Consider the following 19072-nt stretch of genomic DNA (forward strand, 5'->3'; position numbering starts at 1 on the left):
CTGGTTTCTTGGCCAGCAACTCTCTCGCTCAGATCTCAGTATGGTATCGGTTCTCCAGGCTATCGTACCTCACCTACATCAAGGCGATACACATCGTCCTTGGCGACAACCTTCCAGTTTCAAGATGGATACACCGACTTCTCCTCTTATCTCTAATCTCATCACCAATGTGCAAGGATAAGTAATAGTTTTAAAATTTGCAATAAGAACACTATATGTTTCTAATTTCACAATATTTTAAATAAAACACTTTTACTTCTGGCCCAATGTTGTAACTGGACCTTATTTAAGGTTAAAGAAATATTACTTAACACACATAAAGCAGTCATAGACTTGAGTAATGGAATTTGGAGTCATGATGGTCAAGATATCCAAAATAGTCGGCAACGATGAAGCTCAAAATGAAGCCTTTACGTCGTTTCCACATCAGAGACACCTAGACTACAAAATATAGAGTAATCTAGGTGGAGAGGTATTTTCATTGTCTCATCAGAGGTGGGAAGGGTTGATTCAATGTGAGTGTTGAGTTTGTTCCAGTTTACCTTCCTCTTAGATCTCAGACGATGCACTAAGAGTAAGAGTATACTTAATTGTGCACCCAATGAGATAAAAAGCATAAATCTCCATCTTGATCACACTATATTTTTATTCCATCTGATGTCGAAATTGTGTAAAGTTCGTTTTGAGCCTCTTCGTTGCCGACCTATTTTATCCCTTTAGACGAATATGACTCAAGAATCAAAGAGCCATATCTGTGACAGCGTCTGATCTAAGCTGCTGGAATAAGAGGCGAACTGAAGTAAACTCAGCATTCATATTAAAATATTATTTTCTGTTCTACAACTTTATGGAAAAGTGCTATGCCATAAATCCGAGCTTGGACACAATTCGTAATAAAAGTTAGGGTGGAAGAATATTTGAAAAAGGCACATCCATCAAAGTTTTGTATTGCTATCGATAGAAAGGTAATAAATATTGGACAGTAAAAGAACAGGGGGTCAGGAACACAAAATTTTGAAGTGAAGATGAGCAATTAAAGAGTCATTTAGACAGATGTGACAATAACATTATCACATTCCGTTCCTGAAAATCAAGTAATTTTGTTAGTTAAATGCAAGGACATAATATAAACATTTCGTAATAAGCTAGGAATAACATAAAATATGGGTAAAATGTTACGAGGAGGTTTTTTATGTTTAACCTTATTTCCCATTACCTAAGAGAATTCGAGATCTTGCGAGTTTTCATAATCGTCCAAGGAAATTGTACAAACCCATGAAAGTGCTTAGGAGTGAATATATCAGTGTGGATAAATCCACCTAATAAAACGTTATTAATGTATTAATTTGTTAATTAGAGCTTATATTTTAAACAAAATACTAAACTAGCAATCATAGTCGAAGAAGAAAGAAAATAACCCCAACACGATCATCATAAACAAGTTAAGAGGGCGTGCTAGATGGTCCTTGTGTTGATGTTTACATTTGGGGACTTTAGACCTCTTTAGTCTTATTCAAACACTCTTACAACACATTGAGTGGCATTGATATTATTTTTCTACCCACCAAAGCATTTGCTGTTTCACCAAAATGTGAAGAAAATAAATTTACTCCATAATTTCATCTCATTCCTAGTTCAGATTCCATGACACAATTGAGCTATCTTACATTTAGTAACAATGCAATAATTAAACGGTACGAAATTTTACAGTAATATATTTGTACAGTAATTCACAATGTAGGCTACACATATTACACGTACTTTATATGTATTAACGAACAAGTTCGTAAATTACGTGACAAGAAGAGCGACTGTAACGGAAACAATTGGAAACATCCGTCTGGACGGTCGAACAATTAATTAATATTAACAACACTGTGAGATGGGATCCTCCTGGTCTGCGAGAGATGGAAGTGCGTGGGCAAGCCGGACACGACAGTGGCAGTGAGTGGTCGACACGGCGGAATGCCCGGAGCCGACAAGGAACAGAGCAACTGCACAGTCCGCGGTTGTCCCTCTCATCCGACATTAGTATTCGCGAGCTGTTCCACAGGCGCAATTATTTATCCACGTCAATCGTGAGAGCGGCGATTGTTATACGAGTTAAATGGACGTCCGAAGGCGGCACCTTCAAAGGTAAACAGAATTCAGAAAGTGGAATTGGAAGGATTTGCGGCAGTGACAGGTGTCGGCGTCTCGGTAATTGACAGGCCGAAAGTGGACCGGTGTTATCCGGCGGCGCGGCACGGCGGGGAGGACGGATCGATTATGACGAGCCGGAGACAGCCGCCGGATTACGCTGTGGGAACCCTACAGAGATGTCTCTCCGATTTACGCGTCGCCGGTTCGGATCCCGAGGCGTTCGCCCGACGAGTCGACCGCTCCCCGGACAGGTACTCCATGTCGAGGGTCGTCCCCGCCTCTGTCAACACTCGCCGAGGGGTGACGTTCTATTTGTGTAACGTTTCGAGATTTCTTTCACAATGCGAAGCTAATCCCCGACAAAGCGGTCGTTTTGTAAGCCCGTTGTTAATAAATGCGGGTATTGTGATGGCACATTTACATTTTAAAGTGTTAGATCGAGCCAGTTCCGTCTGTTGACACAAGCGGAGCCACCCAATCAGATAAGGTCGGGCCCGCGATCTCCGGTTGCCGCAGGAATGACCTGCCCCAGGCGACCGGGACTGTACGGGTCTGGGGCCACATCAGCATGCGCTTACAACACACCAGTGTGTACTTATGATTACCTCACATGTAAATAAGATTATGTATATTGTGCAGTTTTTATATCGATAATCTTCTTTAGGTAGAGAGATTATTGAAAAGTAATCAAAGTTACGTCTACTAACGCTTTTTTCACTTTAAATTGAAATTATAGAAATCGCATAGTAGTACAAATATGGTTTGTATGTGTATAATGCAGTACTACAGAATACATTAGTTTTGATCCATATTACGTATAGGAAAAGATAGGTTTTGGGTTTATGCAATGGTTTGATTCTGAAATGATTCAATGGACATTTCGGAAGAACCAACATAAATATACGAGGCAACGATCCGGAACCGTCCAGAGGTTTAAATTTTCTGGAAACAAAATATGTGTAATTATTACGCCTTTTTAACTCCACATATCGTGACTCCGAATGTAAACTACGACAATCTTGTTCAACATGTAGTATAATTTGATACTCATTATGACTTGGCGCTCCCCTAATTGAAGAGGAGTATTCCAGACCCATAACTACGGTTATTGACGGCGCCGTTCTGAATATTTACGGTTTCGCCAGGCCATAACCGAGTGGCGGTGGCCCGCCCGGGCTGTGACGGACGTGGCTATAAACTGACTGGAACTGCGGGAACAGCGTATTCAGTCCAGTTTGTTTTTAGAGCTGTGGAGGTCCTAACTCTAATAACCGTAGCACAGACGGAGTCAAGAGTGTGCGGTCCGATCGTAAATGTATCACAGACAGCAAGCATGACACCAACGGTCCTACGAAAATTAATTAATTTCGTTTAACGGCGTTTCGTACCCTTTGTGTGAACGCCAGTGATTATTTTTTTAACAAGTGTTCCAAATGAATTGTCAGTTGATACTTTTACTACGCTTTATCGTTTTCGAGTCTCCTCTCAATTCTTTTCCATGAATAGCACCTACCTTTGAAAAGTAGCAATAACAATGTGTGTAGTAAAATCTGTTCTTTCAATATATTTTAATAGTGTATGTAGTTAATATTTTACTCACTACCTTATTGAGTATATACCTTATTGAGTTTATAGTTACAAAATGAATATGTATTCATGATCAAGGTATTTATAGATTTACAGACATTTTTAGTATTTTGTGTTCAAAAATTGCTTTCCTGAATATTATATTTTATAAATAACACTAATTTCTTAAATGTTAAATTAGTGTGAAACCTCGGCTTTATACACGAATAGTGAAGCAAAGTAAATAGACATATACTTGTATACATCCTTGAGTGATGCTTTGATCGTTCTAAATGAAATAAGTTTACTTATTTAAATAACATTTTCACATAGTCAACGGAACAAATCTATTACTTGAACGTTGCTCCGAAGCTCGTATCCCATACACCAATGAAACAATTTTGACGTTTCACTTTTCTTCTAATAAGATAGTTAAACATTTATAACTTTTCCTGAGAGTCTTCACAAAATCAAGCCATGTATTCTTCTACATCTATAACCTGTTCTTAGTAATAGTCACATCTGGTTCATTTAAATATCTCTAAAATATTTAGTTTTCATGATATTTCAAACTTACTTTTTCAACAGTGCTAAAATAACCTAAGAAAATAGCTTCGACTGTCTGTTTAACCAACCATCATGTCATTTTTTTTGTGTCCATGTCCATTTTTCAATGAATTAGAACATCAATAGAAATATTAAATGGTATCACATGAACTGAGTTATTGTTAAACACGTTTTGTGAAATACAATTTAAAATTTATTTAAAATCTTATTGCGTATTTTTACAATCGTGTTTATCTTCGAGCGGGATGAATGAGTAGTAGGCTAAGGCCTAGGTTATCGCGACTAGGCGGGCCTAGGACAAGGGCAGAGGTACTGTAGTGTAACTACCGATTATATCGACATTTCACCAGGCAGAGCGAGTGATAAAGAACACTTAAGCCGTTTATCAGACCAGTTGACGTGTCGTATAACCAGTAATGGATTGGGCCGTCATGTCACCTGTTATCTGTCGACCTACAGTGGCTTTGTTGGCCACTTCCACCGATTGTTGTAAACATAACCTAGCCCATTGTTATTAGCCTCTGTCCATTGTCTACTCCTGGCTTTTGTGCTGATAAGCCGGCTCACGTCTACAGTTCTCAAGGCTGGTGAGCTGGACAATAAGTCATTTTTTACGACTTCCTATTTCCTACAGACTGGTTAATTAGTATTCCTATTTGAAATAAATGTGCTATCCCTGAATACAATGCAAGTGCTCAGACAATTTCGTAATAAAATCTAGCATTTGAGGATCAACACGTTATAGTAATAAAGCATTATATTTTCATCGTAATCGACATCAAAAATGTTAATTATTAAAATCAATTATAAAAGAATTATTATCAACATAATAGCTCCTGTTATGTTTCTCTCAATCACATCGGTTATTCAAGAGAAGTCTGGAATGTAAAAATATTAAATCACGTCTAGTGATAGGTAGAATACGCGTATTAATGTGCTTTGCTTGATAACCCGCATACAATTACCAGAGCGGTAATAGTTCAAAAGTTCTTCAAGTATTTTACACGTAGAAATTTAAACATTTTGTATGTGAAGAATGTGGGATTTATAAAGCTCAAATTTAACTACATACATTGGCAAAGTTAATATAACTATATCGGCAACATTTATAAAGGATTACGTAATTCTAACTAAACTCAAAGGGCGTAATACAATCACTGTGTTTTAAAACTGTATTATTCGATATAACATTACAACTCAAACCCGTCGTTACTACTTTTGACCTATTATACAAACAATATTGTTTGGAAGTTTAAAGAGTATCGTGTAACGTGTTAAGAGAAAAGTACTTAAAGGCAAATCGAAGTTTATTGCATCGACGAGAGCTAAGCCAAATGAAAACCATTAAGTGGAGTGTGGTTATAAAGAACGGTGATAACAGTGATTACAAGTGTCCGGCGCGCCGCGAGGGTGTGAGAGGGAGATGGCCGATATAACGGCAGTGGCCGGGGTGTGAGTACGAGATGGCCGATATAACGGCTGCGATGGTAATGAGCACAATACAAGAGCGCTCTATCTCTGATCTCCAGGTATTAGCCACGTTCACAGTTTTTCCCTCTCTCTCCGCATCGAGCAATGAGCAGATTAAGTGCCCTTGTTTGATAACATCGCCTCTGAGCCTCCAAATTAAATTCTGCTGTTTTGAATGTTTGTTCGACGACGGCGGCCCACGGGCTGCGGGACACGGTGCCCCCGATATTTACACTGGACGCGTGCTTTGCTGTGATCGTGTGAAATAGACGCTCATTGTGTCTTCCTCATCACACATTCATAGTAGTGCAGACATAAACGTCAATCGGAATGAAGTGGAACGCTTGGTTTTCGTAGTTGAAGAAAAATCTTGTGATTAAAAATCAAATTCTAGTGCTTCCTACAGTTTTATCAAATAAGGAATGTGACTAAATGACCAGGTTGTCGTTTCGCACGCACGCACCTTCACACTCACGAGCGCAGAGGGTTGGGGTCCTGCCCGGAGTCTGCAGTCTTTCCCGGAAACAACAATCAGTAACGTCTTAGAACTAATACTAACCTATACTCAGTGACAATTTGAGTGTATTATACTATTTTAGTATATTTTTTCTTGTTATAATGTTTACAATCTGTATATTAATTACCTTGGGATATAATTACAAATAGCAAACATGTAAGTTAGATTGGGAGGTACACTAAGGAACTAAGTACGAATACACAAGCAACGACGCGACATATGGAGTAAAATTCAAAGATCACGTCGCGTTCTGCGTTTTTTATTCTATACGTTACCTTCTTTTTGCAGCGTTTCGTGTCGCCTCGTATCACATCGATCCTTATAGGGCGGATACGCGGCCAGTCCTGAGGGTCTCAGTCTGTGTTGGTGTAAAACTATCTGGGCGCCAACCGCTGTCACTATTTATTAATACATAGTAAACTGTGGCAATCGTTAAAAACCTCGTTTGAAAGTAATAAAATGCAGGAAAGTATGTACTTTTGGATGCAGAGCAAATTAAACTGGTTTATACAAGCAAAAAGACTCAAATATAGAGTATTTACCTATATAATTTGTGTTAACCAACTAACAAACTGCTTTTGGTATACAATACTGACGATATTCTGGAGATATACTGTTTACTACCGGACGAGACGATACTTTGCACTTGTATTAGCGGATTCTGGGAAGTGGTTTGGGAAGGAATTCTCATAGTTGCGCCAGAGTTAGCCAAACAATGGTGGTAAGTGAGGCGTAATGGGCGGGAACCTGCACCAATCATGGCGTGATGAAACATTATGCGCAGTCTTCTAATGTCAGTAATCAGCAGCGCATGATGCCGCAATCCGCCTTTACCTCGCCGCTGCCGCAGCCGCAGCCGCAGCCGCTTCCTCCAGACTTAACCCTCCATCAGACTTCATCACTCGGTCTGACCCAATCATGTCATTACTGTTTCCATCTCTGCAAAATATCGCTCTTTTACTTTCTCTCAATCGAGATTGAAGGATTCGAAGCTTTCGCAAAGATTGATAGGGGAATGCCTAGCTGCAGGGCCTACTCCGGACACTGAATATGCAATGGATCTCTGCAATGAGAGAAATGAAAATTCAACTTGTATAACAAGTACTTGTCATATCATGCTTTTGAAAAACACTAAACTTTGTATACTGTGAGAAAACTTCCTTAAACAGGAGTGCAGTTTGCAAACCATTGTCTATCTCCAGATTTAATAGCAAAACTCTTTTATCCAAATACCTAAACTTTCAATAAATATATCTTCATTGGAAGAATAATGCAAATATTACATAAGATAAGTCACATAAATAATTTATATGAATTAAAAGTAATAAAATTGCATTCATGTTATAATGCTAACATTTTGCAAAAATTTGTCAAACAGTAAAATTAACAAACATATCATAAAGCATAACTTTGGATGTAAACGCCCCTCTGCAAAAACCGATTGATGCTATTGAGACGGTCCATGAATTCACCAACTGTATAAAATGAATGAGAAACTAATTGTTACAGTTAATTTTTGAATCGATTTAGATCAATTTCTTATTTCATAGAAACAAATTGAATATTTCTTTTTGTTTGTAGAAACAAAGAGACCATTAAGAGTTGCTCGTATCTTCTCAATCAGTACTGAGCAGGTCTGGGATTTTACGATATCTTACATGGTCGTTGATTTTATGACCTGGAACCACTTGGCTCTTAAACATGGTAATTGCAGTGTTTGAGCTCCCTAAATGAAATCCTACACAACTCTCTAAACTTACTTTGGCAACACTATTTTACAAGAAAAATATTCTATGTAAGGCACTCTTTGAACAACCACAAAGTATGATACCGTAGGATAATAACTTCGAAAAGGAGGCTAATATTAACAACATAGAAAACAAAGATATATATATATATATATATATATATATATATATATATATTTTGTGATAAATAATACGCTGCTCACTCCGATATAAGAGTATTAAAATGTGGTTTAAGAACATTAAAATTACAATTTAGTGATAACTGAATAAATGCATGACATTAGTTTTCAATATTGTTGACATCGTTAGAACAAAATTTTTAATCACTATTAATAGTGATCATTAAAAGTGTTACTGCAGTAGTTATCTACATTTCTTGACAGGCATGTGGAATCACGTGTGTGTTGCACTGCCCTACTACTTTGACAAGGAGAGTACTTATCACATTGCCTGTTGTCTACTTATCTCAGTTAAGTAATTGGCTACTGACGTTTGTATTATTGTGGAAAAGAAGAATTGCACAGAGAGCCTTGTACTGTCACTACCGACTGTGCTTTACACAACTAATAAGTCATAAATGGAAAATGAGCTAAGGTTGACAATAAAATTACAGACGTGTAACCTAGATAAACAGGAAATGGCCATAAATACTTCAAAGGCCAAGCCGTATCCATTGTTTTGTTTCAGTCAACAAAGAGATAATTGTATTTTACCAATAAACATTAAATTAAAACCAAGAATTTTGCATAAAGGTTGACATGTTTGTATTAGATGGTATTTTTACTTAGTAAAACTATTGTATAACATTGTTCATATGCAATAGTCGTGTAAGATTTTGTTTTAATTTTATAATACACAACCAAATCCTATCTATATTAGATTCACGAGATTTTTATGTATTGGCTGTCCATCACTAATTAACATAGAATTTAAAGGAGTAACATGACAAAGAACGATATAACAACAATTTAAACAATTCCTGTCGTATTCTTCAGTATTTAATATTATTGATTTTTACCAATTGTGTAAATTAATACTCACGTTTTTTCTTATTTCGGTTTTTAGTACACATGGCAGATCAAGCCATTTTTCTAGTGAAAAGTCTAGTTAGGCAGCTCATTGTTATTAATCAAGAGTGACGTTATTAATAAGAAGATTCTTAACACATTCAGAGGGACAGAATTTTCAATAAAACCCCCAAAATAAAAATAATTATTTTATTATAACTCACCTTATTTGTGCTTAAAGCCCCAAATGGCGGTTCTGGCAGATTTTGTCAAAAAATTGGGAATTATTTAAAGTCGTCCATGTGGGCCGAGAACTCTGTTTTTAAAATTGTTTAATTTTGTAAAATTTGAACGTAAAATTGTAAGAATTCAGAAGAATGATGCTATTGTCTCATGGGAGTAGCAAAATATTCCATACAACACACTGCAAAATATTTACGGAAATCTAACTGTTGGTCTTGGATTTGTTGGAAGGAAGCCTTTTACTTCTTCAAGCCTAAAGTCTTACAAAACATTGTCCTAGTCCATGTTATAAAGGTAGTGTACATTATAAGTTGTATTTGCATTATACGTTTGAAATGGTTTTATACCAGCGGAAAGTAGGTAGTGGCTTATAAGCTGATCAAATCTATTCCACTCATGTGACAGACTCAGTGACACTCACGTTAGGCAGTGGTTTTTCATTCTCAGCGATTTTTTGTTTCTGAAAGTTACAATTTCATTTTCAAATTCAGTTGATAGACAGGTAACTAACTACTCGTCTGTCCTTCCATTTACCTATCACCACGTCATCACTGTATCATTTCATGGGTACAACGCTACTTAACCCCCCCTCACCCCACAGGATATGCTGATTCTGCATACACAAGAAATCTTTGCTTAAGGCCTTAATTTCCTCTGAATGTATACAGTTCTATCCCATATTTATGTGTATTTACATGTATATATTGACAAAATCATAGACATTCTCGCTATGTCTGTGGCCTGACCAAAGAAAAATTTGAAAGGATCCCATCTTCCTTTTGTTGTTTGGACAAGTGCCAAATCCGTACATTTGATAAGAAGACGTTCCTGATTATAGAGGAGCTTACCACTGTAGATGAAGAGCCTTGTCTGTCTGGAAGAGACTTCAAGTAGCCTTTTAATCCATTTAGGCGAATACTACCACTGTAAAGCATTATGGTCAGAAAGCTTTCAGTTCCCGGACTGTTAAATTCTACCACTTATTTATGCATGACTTAAGTGTTTGATCAGGTTTTTATAGAACCTGAAATTCGTAGACATTTGATCATTTATAAACTCGTTCCAGGAATACATCATCAAGAAAGTGGTTGAAAAAATTAATTGGTTTTCCATTACCTAGAATTTGACCAGAATTCCCTCTCTAACTAATTGAAGTGGTCACATGCCTGCAGCAGAACTGATAACTTACTGATAAACCACGAAGAAATATCAACTAGAATGTCATCGTGATTATCAGTAACATATGACAAGTCTAAGACCTCAGATTTATCAATAATCCAACCGGCCCGCACGTAACGAGTTCAAAGCCTTAAAAGGAATGCTATGTTTAGACTATGGACTTTCCCAGGTTCTAATCTTTTGTAAACTTTAGTTTACAAAGTAAAACAACATATAAGCGTAACATGAGATATCTATGGTCTTCTTATTATTCAAGTAAGTTTTACCTATTAAAATGTATACTATTGAATTTGGTGATAGAATCTATAGTTTTGTTCTAAGGTAGAGAGATGAATATTACTTTTGTTATATCCATGAATAAATGATATAAAATATTTTAAAGCACTACCTTAGGACAGTTGCTATCGTGTCCTCGCCGCGCATGGAGGATAGGACTTTTCAGGTCTTTAGATCGTCTAAAGGGTGATGTTTGTAACACCATCTCTGCTTTTATCAATCATCTCTTATGAGGTTATATAGAACAGCGTATGGACTTTAGTAAGAGGATCACCAGAGCTGCGTGGATATAGGGAGTTCGTAACTTATACCACTTGTGTTAGGTGGATTATAAGTCAGTTCTGTGGGTATCAAACCGTTACTATCATATTTATACTTTAATTTCGCTTTTTCTTACTTTAGCATTTTTTTATGGCAACATAAATAATATACAGGAGTCTAACTAATATATTTCTATTTAGCTGGCATACGTGACTTGTGTTATTGATCGCACTGACTGGGACAGCAATAATTTACCACCCAAGTTTATATTTTTCTAGCGGAGTTAGAATTATTTTTTCCTTTATTTATAGAGATGTAAAATTATTTTATAGATATAAAAAACAGTACGCCGTTAAAATCTCAGAAATAGTTAAAAAATGAACATAACATACTAAAATTTAAAAACTACAACTGTTCTGATAAATGATCATCAATATGCCAAAAATATTTCTTTAGGAATATAAATTGATAAAATTTGACACTGATGCCTCTACTTTTCATCAATCATTGGGGCATTTGTTACAGAAGTTGTCTTGGGGATCCACTCCGTCTTACACGATTCGATTCGGTTTGGTTAGTTCGAAACACAAATAAACACTTAGATAATAAACACCAAACACCACATAATGTAAACAATAGATAAGAATAAAAAAGTGAAATCAAGAAAAATGAAACAGAAGAAAAGAATAGTCAGAGTCATTAAATTAAATTACAGCTTCGTACCTGCTCATTCAAGCGTAGTGTCTCCTCATAGAATGATAAGACAAGCAAGTGTCTTATCATTCTTTTATCTTTCTTATCTACAGTATTGTTGGAGACTGGTCCGTTAAGCGGCTGTCTCTGATCATGTTTCAACACGCCAAACATTTGGGAATGCAGTTTAATTTGCTTAGTGACGGTGGTGCGTGTTGTACATCTTGCTACACAAGGAAAATGATTGATAGCCTTCAAGAAAGAGTGGAGATTATTTTTATCTTTGGATCCGAGAATAAGTGTGTCAATAGAACTGCTAATGCACTCAACACACTACATCCTGGAAGGAATGTGTCACCTAGGTACATCATAGATTTAGGTATAAAATTTGGTATGGTTCAGTTAATAACAAGAAAAGGTAGACGTCTGTATTAGAAGTTTGTATTATCGATCTAAAGGAAAGCCATCCCTTCTTCCATTCATTTTTAAAGGCTGGAAGGGAATCACACATACATTAGAGCGCAAGGTACATTAGTGATCAAGATTTACACATAACGTAGATATGTTGGGAAGGGTAGATTAATGTGAATGTTGAGTTTAACTCTCACTCACCTTCCTCAAAGTGCAGCATCTGGAATCTGACGCTGTCCCAAACGCGTGAAGAGATAAAAAATGTTCGTCTGAAGATATAAAAAAGTCGGAGAAAAAGAAGGCCAAAGAGAACTCCTTATAATGTTTTGAAGTTAAAGATACCTATAATAAAAAACAAAAATATAGTGCAACCCAGATGAAAAGGTCATTGTCTTATCAGATGCACAATTTACAATTTCTAAGCAGGTGGAGCAACTCTGTATATGACTATAGATTACTCATATAATTCTAACTTTACTATTTATATACATACAATTGTGAAACTCCTATTTTCATTACACAAAACATGGTAAAATGTTTTAGGAAGTGGTGTTTTGGGACTAGATACATTTTTAAATTTCACTGGCGTACTCTTCATAGATTTTCTTAAAAGAAGCTCATTTCAAACGGTTTTAAATATTGCAATAAATGTTGGTACTCAGAATGTCAATACCAATTAGCCAGTGGGTATAAATTAGCATGGTAGGGCTACCAGTGGCCGTGGACTGCCCAGCCGTTCACTAGACGGAGAGGTTTCACCACTGAGGTAACCACAGGGCCCGGTGGCGTTCCTCTCCTATCATTACATCCCTTCATCTGATCAGATCTCTCATCACATCCATCAGATTTCGATTCCAGGAGGTTTAACCGATTACGGCTACGATAGTATCACAGTGTTGAACCTGTAACTACGCATGAAACATGGGAGTTTATACCATTTCAATTGGTTGTGTCCAATCTCTTACTTGAGTGTAGCCCAGCACTCCTTGAAACTGATGTTTCAAGGTCACTAATTTTAAATGTCATAATTGACAAAAATACTTTTTACAACAATACAGAACAATTCCTGAAATAATTGGGAAGTTGTAAAGTATGACAAATTACTTTATTTGTAACGTAATGGACAAAACGGCAAATTTAAAGTCATAAGACCCTTTCTTAGAATTAAACGTAATATAATAACGTTTTTTATGTCAAATAAAAGCAGTGCAAAATTTTAAAAAAAGTAACTCATTCATTACACCTTCATTCGTCCTCCAAGACCTACCCCAAATAACCCAAAGCTGACATATTTTCTTAGAACTAATCTTTCATTAAGGCTGCAAACTGTTTTATATTCGAAACAGATTTAATATGGTTAGGACAGAAATTCCATGTTCAGCAAGCATTGGCGACAAAAGATTTAGTGTAAGTTGAGATTTCGTGGCGCGGAATAGGAAGCATAAGAAGATGGCGAATAAAAAAATATTACAGGTATACAACGTCAGCTAAAGATAAAGGATTAATGATTAACTTGAATTGCAGTAAGATATACATTTTCCCCGTCGATCCCACCAATACCAAAAGAAACTTATGGTAATAGTTAGAATACTTAGTAACAAATTAGTTAGATTTGTTGTAGTTGAAATAAAGTAGAATGAGTAAGCAGATAACCTTCGTATTGTCCAACTCATTGTATCGTAATACAACTGGGAGAACGCCTCCGACTACTTATGTACTGTACTATTAATTACTACTGACAACATGTGAAGAAACTGGCCAATCATCGACACCCATAATTACTTGCCACAACGATGATTTGTTGACGCTTACTTGAGTAATCACCGTGAAGGTTAGTTGCCATTGTAGTTCACTCGCTTATCTTCTAGAAGGCTGCTCCATAATAGCTAGCTTTCTATACTTACGACTAGAGACAATCGCAAATAATGGGTTACACTATGTGTATGTACAACAGCCAACCGGAAACTGTTGTCTCTTTGCTATTGACAGTACAACAGTTCAGTAGGTTTTAGCTACTCCATTCTGCAATCGTTTGATAGTGAAAAAAACTTTCTTATCAGTAATCATGTAACATGCATTTCGAGATGTGAAATTAGAAACTTTGATTCACGTATACTTAAATAGTGTTTTAAATCCTTCTGGAGTGTACACTATCTATCTAGGATGAATGAAAGGATGGAGAATTGATATCCATCTTCCTACATGGATATCAAGAACAAGGAACCATGGAGGATTAATCCTTCACGATTTTTACCTCCTTGCAAGAAAGAAGGACTACCATCGTTTCATCTGCAAAATACCAGAAGTGCGGGATGAGTACAACTAACTCGAGTTCCTGCCTTGTAAATAATTCTTGACACTTAGGGAATCCACATCCCGATTTCAAGAATAAGAAACCATAGAGGATTGTAAACTAACCTCTGTCACAGCTATAACCTCCTTGCACAAAGGGATGGGTGTAATTGTATCATACCCAACAAACCATACTGAGCATAATCCTTCAGTACAGAATTGCTTAAAATCTTTGAGAGACGGAGCTAAACGTTCTCAAATCCCGGATGTAAAGGAAAATAAACCACGGAAGAATGTGAACTAACCTATGTCTTATCTCCCTGCACGGAGGGAAGGCTGTAATAGTTTTATTTCCCACAAAACAGAGTGAGTATACTGAGCATAATACCTCAGTACAGGATTGCTTTAAATCCTTGAGTGACGGAGCTAAACCTTCTCAAATCCCGGATATCAAGGAAAATAAACCACGGAAGACTGTGAACTACCTCCTCCCACAAAAGGAAGGCTGTAATCGTTTCATACCCAACAAAACAGAGTGGCTTGAATGAGCATAATCCCGCAGTACAGAATTTCTTAAAATACTTTAGTGACGGAGCCAGGCCTTCCTTTATAATCCCGGATATCAAGGAAAATAAACCACTGAAGATTGTGAACTAACCTCTGCCACAACTATTACCTCTTTGTATAAAGGGATGGATGTAATCGTTTCATACGCAACAAATCAGAGTGAGTATACTGAGCATAATCCCTTAGTACAAAATTGCTTAAAGTTCTTGAATGACGGAACCAAACTTTCTCAAATCCCGGATTTCAAGGAAAAGAAACCATGGGAGGTTGTGAAATAACCTATATCATAGCTATTACCTCCCTGCACAGAGGGAAGGCTGTTATCGTTTCATACTCAACAAAACAGAGTGAGCAGGCTTAGCACAAATCCCTAAGTTACTGAATTTCTAAGAATCCTTGTCACTAAGGGAGCCTAACCTAAATCTGAATCACTATCCTCCAAACACGTCGACTAATACACATTTTTATATATCGTAATTTGCAGTTAGTGATGTACCATTCCTGGGAATCCTTTGGGATGCAATTCCTGACATCAGGTTTTGTTATGCTCAGTGCAGGTTATGATTGACGGGTATTTTACATAATTTTTCTGGAGAATACACGCAAGATTGACTAATAATATAACCTGTGGTTGTGGCACTGTTATTTGAAGATAAATTTAATTCAAAAAGAGAGGATAGTTTAATTTTTAATTTCCATATCTTTAATGACCTATCCTTCATATGATCTATAATGAAAGTCCTTCAGTTCTGTCTGAACTAAAGCTTATTTTAGAACTACCACTTTTTATACTATTTTTATATACGACTGTTACTCAGTCGGTCAATTATCAATAATTACGTTGTCTAGATTATTATACGATACAATTATTTCTTTCAAAGTCTGATTTTGTCCAGTAGCAGAAAATGAGCTGCTAGTCATTATACCATCTAATAAAAAAACTATGCAGTATCTTACAGTTGAGTGTTGGATTCTGAGATGGTAGCCTGGAAGCAAGTCTAAATCCAGAGTTCTGATGTTACTTTTATACATAACTAATTAAGTAACTGGGTGTAACATGAAATAATGAAGACGGACGAGTTACCCATAATTTACAAATTATTCTGAGTAGACATTTTAAAAAATTTATGGCTGACAAACATACAACACTAAGATCAAATTAGTCATCAATGACAACAATTGTGGTATTTGGAAAATTACTTTGTATGGATGCTTCTGAATTAGGCTACTAGAACTATGACTAGCTACCATAGCTACTAGTGTTTTTAGTCTACCAACAATTATAGAGAATTTTTTCTAAAGACTTTCACATAATTGTCAACACACGTGGTATTTCGTTGACTGAGGGACTGACAATCTAATCCATTACTCACAACATTGTCCGGGCACGCCACGTTTGATTTACGACTTAAGTGTTCTTTATCACCGTTTTTGCCGGTGAACACTGTCGCTCATTGTAATATAATGACTACCGTCGCCCTTGACGCCCAAGGTCCTGCGGCGCTGGCTGCTGTCCACATTAATATGGATGTTGATAACATCGACCGTGTTTTGTCACACATTAAAGTAATTACGGTCTAAATAACTATCTCAAGTAGGCTATAAACACTTCCCATTATTATATCATTAATTGAGCTCCTGGCTAAATCTTTTATCTTTACGGGATGTTTATGGGATCTCATAAACTTAGACGTTTGAAGCACCAGGTTTGTTCAGAAGCCGACCGTCAATTTTAGAAAATTGATTTACTCAAAAATTACTCCCATTCTTGAGGAGTTCAGTAACAACTATCTTTAGAACGCGACGAAATTTTATGTTCAACGATGCAAATGCATGGTAATTTTTAATATCTTAGGTATACAGCAATCTTTATACAATAACATTGGAAAAAGCATAATAATTTTAAAGCACTAAACAAGAGTGAGTTCCTACGTTAACATACGATAAATTATAATTAGACTTATTATCAATAGTGCTTTGTATTGAAAAAATAGAGAAATTAACACTAGCATGCCTCAACGATCCATTCTTTCCCAAACTACAGTCAGTAAAACAACAAAACTTATATAACACTAAAACTTATAAACGATTAATTAGGATGTTGCATGGACTTAATAAGGACTTTTTCTTTACACCGGAAGTATATAGGAATTAGGTAGGATTCCCCCCTAAGCCCTAATAAGGTTCTCAGTTCAACTTATGTACTCGTATGTACATTTTCATCATCGTTACGACAAGGCAAACTCAACTACGGAACTGGAAATACCCTAGACCGAAAGTAGATTAAAAATGTCGGATTTAGATGCTTTTTGAAAGAGGTACATTTCCGAGAACTATATATTTATATACGTTTTTGATTAGGCCGATAAGGCAAGCTCAACACTGTGGTACGGTAAGTGAATTTAAACCACCGCGCCGGAAGAAGACAACTCTTAACCGAAGTAGGTTTCTTAGTCCTACGTTTGTATATATTTTTCTTCGTTGGGGCAACAAGGCAAACTATACTATAGCACTGGAAATATCCTAGACTGAAAGGACAAGGACTAGAGTAAAAGCTTTTTCTAAGGACTAAAAGTTGGTTCCTGAGACCTATGTATTTGTTTTTTTTGTTTATCGAGGTAACAAGGCAGACTCATATGTGGCGTTGGAAATGATTGGAAATAATTTCAAACTCAAATTTCTTTATTGCCATAGAAATATTGAAAAATGATCGGTTCTCTACAAATAATTATAGGCCTGTCACAGTGTTGCCGGCTCACAGCAAAATATTCTAAAATATGTTTTTTAACAAGAATACTTCTGTTTCTAAACAAACACAACCCACGTTCTGAGAGTCAATTTGATTTCAGAAAGAGTAAGTCAACCATAGATGCAATAGTGAGTAAAGGGGTAGGAAGGTCGAAATCCCACATTAAGTGTGTTTCTAAACCTATCTAAAGTATTTTAATGTGTTGACCACACCAAAATACTCGATAAACTTGAATGACATAGCGTCGTAGGTATGCCTCTACAGTGGCTTAACAAAAGTTATCTAAATCTAAAATACATTCTCTGAACTGATTCACTCAAGATTTAGAGTCCCTCAGGGATCAATACTCAGTCCTGTTCTTTTTTTAATCTACGGCAATGACATAGGGTCATCATTACTGCACGGAAGACTTGTACAGTACGCAAATGACCCGACAATCTGTTTTAGCAAGAAATCAAAACCTATACTGTCAAAACAATCTTTTATTGACATTACAATAGTGATAAACATTTTAATAAACAATATAACAGTAAACTCTCAAAAATAATGTTTTGTTATTATTTTAGTTATTTTTAATGTTTTATATATATATATATATATATATATATATATATATATATACGTTTTTTGTTATTAATATCAATGTATAGGCATATTGTAATAACGGATAGACTGTAATACAAATAAAAATTTTATATTCTTTCCTTAGCTACTACAGGCGGGCGATACCCTGCTACACAAAGCCTGTCAGAACTATAAAAATATCCACCATGAAAACATGAGTTGCGGTCGTAAAATTACGATCTGACATTCACGATGCGGGTTTGATTAGGGGTTTACCTTTACAAAATATCGCTAAGCGAATAAGGCCATAAAATGCCAGCCTATGTCGTTTGACAGCTGGATTTATGCTTCAGACCAACTCAAACTAGGTTGTTTATGCATACGATGATTCCATGGTATATTCCGCCGTCTGCTATTTATTAAGCCATAAGAAATGAAAATGGAAATTTGGTGAATATTTTCCAGTGAAGGCAGTGAGATTTATTTTTAGCAGATTCAATATATTCGAAGTGTGATCTAAACCCAAGATTTCGGAGTGGTAATCTACCTCTCCCGGCAATACATTGATACAAAGGCGACAAAGAGTTAACATTTGCCGTAAACTTAAGATTTATATTTTTAATTTTAATGTCTAAACTGTATTTCTTATCATAGCTCCTAATTTTAAAAATAATAGAGGAAAATGTGCGAATGAATTAAAATAAATTTTTCAATATTAGCTTTTTATTTTTCTATTTATTCGTCAGTTAAAAACATACCGCAACTGAAAATGTTAATGTTTTTTGAGATGTTGAGATTATTTCTCATAAAAATTTTGGTT

This window comes from Homalodisca vitripennis, chromosome 5, assembly GCF_021130785.1.
Source record: "Homalodisca vitripennis isolate AUS2020 chromosome 5, UT_GWSS_2.1, whole genome shotgun sequence".
In the NCBI taxonomy this organism is placed as follows: Eukaryota; Metazoa; Arthropoda; class Insecta; order Hemiptera; family Cicadellidae; genus Homalodisca; species Homalodisca vitripennis.